Raw genomic sequence first — 8852 nt, forward strand, 5'->3', positions numbered from 1 at the left:
GGCTGGAAATTTGCTTCGCTCTGTCTTTTTGTGGGTTCTGCTGCTTTAGAAATCATTTAAAGCCATTTTTTACAGGTATTTGGAGGGGTTTGGGGGAGAGCTCAAGCAAGTCATTGCTTTCACTCCACCATCTTGGCTCCACCCCCTTGACCTCACCCCATAATGTTGTTTAATTCACTTTTTATATTTTTATATTTTATATTTTAACTTGCCAGTTATGTTATTATAGTGATTTGTGTCTATTGTTTTCTTGGTTTTGCTTACCGCACTGTACATTGGTTGAAGTAGAACTTTCCATGCTTCTCTATATTTATCACATTCTTAATTTTGTACTTTACTTATTTTTATGTACTATATTTATGTATTATAATTTGTCTAGACATTCTCTAATTGATGATCATTTATTTTGTTTCTAGGTTTTTGCAATAACCCAAAGTTTTGCTATAGATATTTTGATATGTATATGATGACTTTCTTTTTGTCAGTGGTTTATTTGCAATATTAGCCCAGCAGTGGAATCTTTGGTTAAAAGGGTATGGATAGTTTGGTTACTTTGTTGGCATAATTACAAGTTGCTTTCCAAAAACAATCCACAACTCCAATAGCAATGTATTATTAGTTTAGCTATCACTATCACAACACTTCCAACATTGACTATTGCATTGTTTTGTCATTTGTCCATTTACAGAGTGTGAGGTGAAACCTCAGGGTTGTTTTGAGTTACAAACTTCTTATCAGTGATTTTAGGGCATTTTTTAATGTGAATATGAATACTTTATAATTATTCTTTGGGAACTATATATTTATATTCTTCATCCACTTATCATTTTGAGAAAGGCTATTACATATGCAGACAGGAATATTTATATATAATATTTAATAGTAGGCAATATACATATGTATATATGTATGTATGGGGGGAAGGGCAAGGCAGAGAGAGATACAGATAGAGATAGAGTGTTTTCTTGGATTCTAAAACCTTATTACAGAAATTTCATACAGTGATCTCCCCCCACCCAATTCCACCACTTCTTTTCTTATCCTAGGTGCTTTAATTTTGTCTGTGCAGAACCTTTTTCAGTTTCATGTAATCAAATTTATCCATTTTATTTTTTTGCAATTGCCTATATATCTTGTTTCATTAAGACTGTATTACCCATCACTGTGTAATGTATATCATCCACCTCTCAATCTTCAATATTAACATTGCATATTCATAACTGTATGCCAATAAATTTGACAATCTTGGTGAAATATAAATTGCCCAGATTAACAGAAGAGGAATTTAAATACTTAAATAAATCCACCTCAGAGAAAGAAATTGAACAAGCCAGCAATGAGCTCCCTAGGGAAAAATCTCCTGGACCAGATGGATTTACAAGTGAATTCTATCAAACATTTAAAGAACATTAATTCCAATACTATATAGACTATTTGGAAAAACAGATGAAGAAAGAGTCTTAACAAATTCTTTTAATGATACTAACATAATGCTGATGCCTAAACCTGGAAGACTCAAAGCAGAGAAAAAAATTATAAACCAATTTACCTAATTATTATAGAAGCAAAAATTTTAAATAAATATTAGCAAAAAAAAATTACAACAACATATAATGAGAATAATACACTATGACCAGAAAATATTTATACCAGGAATGCAGGACTGGTTCAGTATTAGGAAAACTATTAGCATAATTGATCATATCAACAATAAAACTAACAGAAACTGAATAATTATCTCAATAAATGCAGAAAAAGCTTTTGATAAAATACAACATTAATTCCTGTTAAAAACACTAGAGAGCATAGGAATACATACAGTCTTCCTTAAAATGATAAGTAGCATCTACCTAAAACCTTCAGCAAGCATTGTATGTAATGGGGACAAGCTAGAAGCATTTCCAATAAGATCCAGGGTAAAACAAGGATGTCCATTATCACCACTGTTATTCAATATGGTACTAGAAATGTTAGCTTTAGCAATAAGAGAAGAAAAAGAAATTGGAGTTATTAGAATAGGCCAAGAAGAAACAAAGCTATCACTCTTTGGAGATGATATGATGGTATACTTAGAGAATCCTAGAGAATCAAGTAAAAAACTACTTGAAATTATAAACCACTTTAGCAAAGTTGCAGGATATAAAATAAACCCACATAAATCATCAGCATTCCTATATATTACCAACAAAGCCCAACAGCAAGAGATAGAAAGAGAAATTCCATTTGAAGTTACTGTAGACTTTATAAACTATTTATGAGTCTACCTGCCAAAACAAACCCAGGAAATATATCAACAGAATTACAAAACCCTTTTCACACAAATAAAGTCAAATCTAAATAATTGGAAAAAACAGTTGCTCATGAGTAGGCCAAGCTAATGTAATAAAAATGGCAATTCTACCTAAGTTAATTTACTTATTCAGTGACATACCAATCAAACTACCAAAAAATATTTTATAGAGCTAGAAAAAATATTAACAAGATTCATTTGGAAGAACAAAAGGTCCAGAATCTCAAGAGAATTAATGGAAAGAAATGCTAAGGAAGGTGGCCTAGCCGTACCACATCTTAAATTGTATTATAAAGCAGCAATTATCAAAACTACTTGGTACTGGCTAAGAAATAGGATGATGGATCAGTGGAATAGTTTAAGTATACAAGACACAGTAGTCAATGACTACAGTAATATACTATTTGATAAACCTATAGACCCCAGATCACTATTCGACAAAACCTGCTGGGAAAACTAGAAAAGAGTAGGGCAGAAACTAGGCATCTTACATAATACACAAAAATAAAGTCAAAATGTGTACGTGATTTAGACATAAAGGATAATACTATAAACAAACTGGGAGAGCAAGGAATAATTTACCTGTCATTTTTATGGAGACCAGAAGAATTTATGACCAAACAAGAGATAGAGAACATTATGAAATGCAAAGTGGATAATTTTGATTACATTAAATTGGAAAGTTTTTGCACAAAGCCAATTCAACCAGGATTAGAAGGAAACTAAAAAAAAGGGAAAGGATTTTTACAAACAGTGTCCCTGACAAGGGCCTCATTTCTAAAATATATAGAGAGCAGTTTTCAGATGAAGAAATTAAAGCTATCTATAATCATATGAAAAAATGCTCTAAATCATTATTGATGAAAATAAATGCAAACCAAAACAACTCTGAGGTACCACTTTACACCTGTTGGATTGGCTAACATGACAAAACAGGACAATGATAAATGTTGGAGAGGTTGTGGGAAAACTAGAGCCCTAATGCATTATTGATGGAGTTGTGAACTAATCCAACCATTTTGGAAATCAATTTGAAACTATGCCCAAAGGGCAATAAAAATGCACATGCCCTTTGACCCAGCAATAGCTCTTCTAGGGCTGTATCCTAAAGAGATCAAACAAATGGGAAAAGGACCCACATGTACAAAAATATTCATAGCAGCTCTTTTTGTAGTGGCAAAGAATTGGAAATTGAAAGGATGCCCATCAATTGGGAATGGCTGAACAAGTTGTGTTATATGAATGTAATGGAATACTATTGTGCTATAAGAAATGATGAACAGGAAGACTTCAGAAAAACCTGGAAAGACTTGTATGGCCTGATGCTGAATGAAGGGAGCAGAACCAGGAGAATGTTGTACATAGTAACAGCCATGTTGTGAGATGACTAATATTGATAGACTTAACCCTTCTCATCAATACAAGGATCTAAGACATCTCCAAAGGTCTCATGATGGAAAATGCTATCCACATACAAAGAAAGAACTATGGAGTTTAAATGTAGATTGAAGCATACCATTTGCTATTTTTTTCTTCTATTGTGTTTTGTTTCCTCTTTCTGGTGGTTCCTCCTATTGGTTCTAATTCTTCCTTACAATATGACTAATGTGAATATATGTTTAATAGGAATGTGTATGTATAGCCTATATCAGATTGCACACTGTCTTGCAGAGGGAGATGGGGAAAAAGGGGGAGAAAAATTTAAAACTCAAAAGCATGTAGAAGTGATTGTTGATAAATCACAATATATTATTTTTTATTTTAATTTTTAAAAATTTTATGAATTTATTTTAATTTATCAATAATCACTTCCATATGCTTTTGAGTTTAAAAGTTTTCTCCCCCTTCCTCCCCACCACCCTCCCCAAGATGGCACACAATCAGATATAGTCTATACGCTTCCATTCCTATTAAACATATTTTCACATTAGTGGTGTTGTAAGTAAAAATTAAAACCAATAGGAGAAACCATCAGAAAAAGCAAACAAAACTCAACAGAAGAGAGAAAAAATAGCAATTCAACTTTCATGGTTCTTTCTTTGGATGTGAATAGCATTTTCCATCACAAGGCCTCTGGAGATGTCTTAGATCCTTGTATTGCTGAGAAGAGTTAAGTTTATCAATATTAGTCATCACAAAACATGGCTGTTATAATGTACAACATTCTCTTGGTTCTGCTCATTTCACTCAGCATCAGACCATTGAAGTCTTTCCAGGTTTTTCTGAAGTCAGCCTTTTCATCATTTCTTATAGAACAATAATATTCCATTATATTCATATGCCACAACTTGCTCAGCCATTCCTCAATTGATGGGCATTCTCTCCATTTCCAATTCTTTGCCACCACAAAAAGAGCTGCTATGAATATTTTTGTACATGTGGGTCCTTTTCCCATTTGTGTGATCTCTTTGGGATATAGCCCTAGAAATGCTATTGCTGGGTCAAAGGGTACGCATTTTTATAGCCCTTTGAGTGTAGTTTCAAATTGTTCTCCAAAATGGTTGAATCATTTCACAACTCAACCAACAATGCATTAGTGTTCCAATTTTCCTATATCTTCTCCAACATTGATTATTTTCCTGTTTTGTTATGTGGGCCAATCTGATAGGTGTGATGTGGTACCTCAGAGTTGTTTTGATTTGCATTTCTCTAATCAATAATGATTTAGGGCATTTTTGATATGACTATAGATACCTTTAATTTCTTCATCTGAGAACTGTCTGTTCATATCCTTTGACCATTTATCAGTTGGGGAATGGCTTGTATTCTTATAAATTTGACTTAATTATATATTTTAGGAATGAGGCCCTTATCAGAGAGAATGGTTGTAAAAATTCTTTCCCAATTTTCTACCTTCCTTTTAATTTTAGTTGCATTGGTTTTATTTGTGCAAAAACCTTTTAATTTAATGTAATCGAAATTATACATTTTGCTTTTCGTAATGTTCTCTATCTCTTGTTTGGTCATGAATTCTTCTGCTCTCCATAGATCTGATAAGTAAACTATGCCTTGCTCTCCCAGTTTGCTTATTGTATCAGCCTTTATATCTAAATCATGAACCCATTTTGATTTTATTTTGGTATATGGTGTGAGATTTTTTTCTACGCCTAGGTTCTGCCATACTCTTTTCCAGTTGTCCCAGCATTTTTCTTTTCAAAGAGTAGGCTCTTATCCCAGAAGCTGGGGTCTTTGCGTTTATCAAACAATAGACGACTATAGTCATTGACTACTCTCTTGCATATTTAACCTATTCCACTGATCCACCACTATTTCTTAGCCAGTAGCAAGTAGTTTTGATGATTGCTGCTTTATAATAACAATTTAAGATCTGGAATTGCTAGGCTACCTTCCCCTGCATTTCTTTTCATTAGTTCCCTTGTAAATCACAACAAATTAATTTTAAAAAATAGAATTGGCCAAATCTGGAAAAGGAAGTACAAAACCTCACTTAAGGAAATAATTCCTTAAAAGTTAGAATTGAGCAAGTGGAAGATAATGACTCTGTGAAACACCAAGAATCAATCAAATCAAACCAAAAGAATGAAAAAAAAATAGAAGATGTGAAATATCTCATTAGAAAAACAACTGACCTGGAAAATAGATCCAGGAGAGATAATTTAAAATTTATTGGACTCCCTGAAAGCTATGATCAGAAAAATAGTCTAGATATAGATATCATCATTCAAGAAATTATCATGGAAAACTGAGCCAATATTCTAGAACCAGAGGGTAAAATAGAAATTGAAAGAATCCAGCAATCACCTCCTGAAAGAGATCCCAAAATGAGAACCTTCGGGAACATTATAGCCAAATTCCAAACACAAAATTTGGCAGCTCCTACATTAACAGATTGGAAGGTGTGGAGTATGACATTTCAGACAGCAAAAGAGCTAGGACTACAACGAAGGATTACCTGCAAAGCAAAACTGAGTATAATCCTTCCAGGGAAAAATTGTCATTCAATGAAATAGAGAACTTTCAAGCATTCCTGATGAAAACACCAGAACTGAATAGAAAATGTGATTTTCAAATACAGGACTCAAGAGAAGCATAAAAAAAATCAGGAAAAGAAAATCATAAAGGACTTAAGTTAAATTGTATTAAAGTTAAATAAAAACATTAAAATTATCATTAAAGTTAAACTGTTCACATTCCTACATAGCAAAATGATAATTGTTAACTCATAAGAACTTTCTCATTATTAGGGTAATTAAGAGGAGCATATATAGACAGAGGGCATAGATATGAGTTGAGTATGATGGGATGATATTGAAAAAATAATATTAAGGGGTGAGAAAAAGGAATGTACTGGAAGAAAGGGAAAGGGAGAGGTTGAATAGGTTAAATTATCTCACATAAAAGGGACAAGAAAGAGTTTTTACAATGGGGCAGAAAATAAGGAAGGTGGTGGGGATAGCTTGAACCTTACTCTCAGATTGGCTCAAAGAGGAAAAAAAAACATGCACACTCAATTGGGTATACAAGTACATTCTACCCTAGAAGAAAGTCAGAGTGGAAAGGGATAAGAGAATGGAGAGGTGTTCATAGAAGGTAAGGCAGTAGTCAGAAGCAAAACATGTTTTAGGAAGGACAGGATGATAGGAAAGAAAGAATAGAATAAACAGTGGGGAAATAGAAGGAAGGAAATACAATTAGCAATCATAACTGTGAAGAAATTTTGAAGCAAGTTTATCTGATAAAGGCCTCATCTCACAAATACATATATAGAGAGAAATGAGTAAATTTATAAAAATAACAGCCATTCCCCAATTGGCAAATGATCAAAAAATATAAAGTCAGTTTTCAGATGAAGTGATAAAAACTATGTATAACCATATGAAAAAATGCTCTAAATCACTATTGTTTGGAGAAATGCAAATTAAAACAATTCTGAAGTACTACTTCGCACCTATTATACTGGCTAATAGGACAGAAAGGAAAATGCCAAATGTTGGAGGGGATGTGGGAAAATTGAGATACTAAGGCATTGTTGGTGGAGTTTGAAATGATTCAACATTATGTGTTGCAATTTGGAACCATGCTCAAAATTATATAGCATCTCTTTTCTGGTGGCAAAGAATTGGAAATTTAGGGTACTCCCACTAAATGTGGAATGGTTGAACAATTTGTGTTATATGATTGTGATGGAATTCTGCCATAAGAAATGATGAGCTAGATGCTCTCAGAAAAACCCGGAAAGACCTAACATGAACTGATGCAAAGTGAAATGAATAGAATGAGAAGAACTTTGTACACAGTAACAGCAATATTGTAAGATGATCAGCTATGAATGACTTAATTATTCCCATCAATACAATAATTCAAGACTACTTTGAAGGACTTATGATGAAAAATGGTATCCCTTCCCAGAGAAAGAACTGATAGAATCTGAATTTAGATCAAAGCATACTCTTCTTACTTTATTTTTCATGGGGTTTTATTTTGGTCTATGTTTTCTTTTACAATGTGACTAATATAAAAACATGTTTTGTATGACTACTCACTATATCAAATTGTATGACTACTCATTACATCAATTTTTTTCTCTTCTCAATGAGGGGGGTGGGGAGGGAAGGAGAGAATTAGGAACTAAATTTTAAAAATAAATGTTGAAAATTGTTTTTACATGTAATTAGGAATGAGTAAAATATTAAATTTTGAAAAAAGAGTCACATGTAATGGGCTGTTTGGAATGTATTGCTATCTGTCTTGTTGGAGGGAATTTCTGAAATTATGTAATCACAGATCCATTTGAGTATATTGGAGGGACATATCATGAATAGGGGTAGGTAACATGAAATATTTGACAGTTACTGTCATAGATGAATAATGTCCAACCATGACCATATCTCTACTTACAGTTTAGGACCAATTATGCCTTCTGATCTCCCTCTTCCCCTTTCTTCTTTATCTCATATCACAGGAATACGTTTTGCCACTTTATCCTCATTCACGTGTTTCATATAATGAAATGACCTTACTCCTTACCACCAAAATTGCTTTCTTTAAAGTTACTAATGATTTCTTAAATGTCAAATCCAATGGCTTTTTATCAATTCTTATTCTCCTTGATCTCTTTATATTCTTCAACACTATTGATCACTCCCTTCTCTTTGATACACTTTCCTCTTGAAGTTTTTGGGACAGCAGTCTCTCCTTGTTTTACTCCTACCTAAGTGACCACTCCTCTGTCTCCTTTGCTAGATTCTCCTCCAGATCATATCCTTGTGATATCCCTCTGGATTCTGTCCTGGGTTCTCTTCTCTTCTTCTATAGTATGTCATTCGATGATCTCATCAGCTCCCATTGATTTAATTACCATCCCAAAGCAAATGATTCTAAAATCTACCTTTTCTGCCCCAATCTGTTTTCTGACCTCAAATCTTGCATTTGCAACTGACTTTCAAACATTTCAAACTGGATATCCATTAGACATCTCGAACTCAATATGTTCGAAACAGAACTCATTATCTCCTTCCCAAGCTCTCCCCTTCCTACCTTACTGTAGAAGATAACATCATCCTCCCAGTCCCTCAGGTTCAAAAGCTAGGAGTCATTCTTA

The sequence above is a fragment of the Phascolarctos cinereus genome, unplaced genomic scaffold (assembly GCF_003287225.1).
Source record: "Phascolarctos cinereus isolate Bilbo 61053 unplaced genomic scaffold, phaCin_HiC Scaffold_1;HRSCAF=81, whole genome shotgun sequence".
NCBI classification, from domain to species: Eukaryota; Metazoa; Chordata; class Mammalia; order Diprotodontia; family Phascolarctidae; genus Phascolarctos; species Phascolarctos cinereus.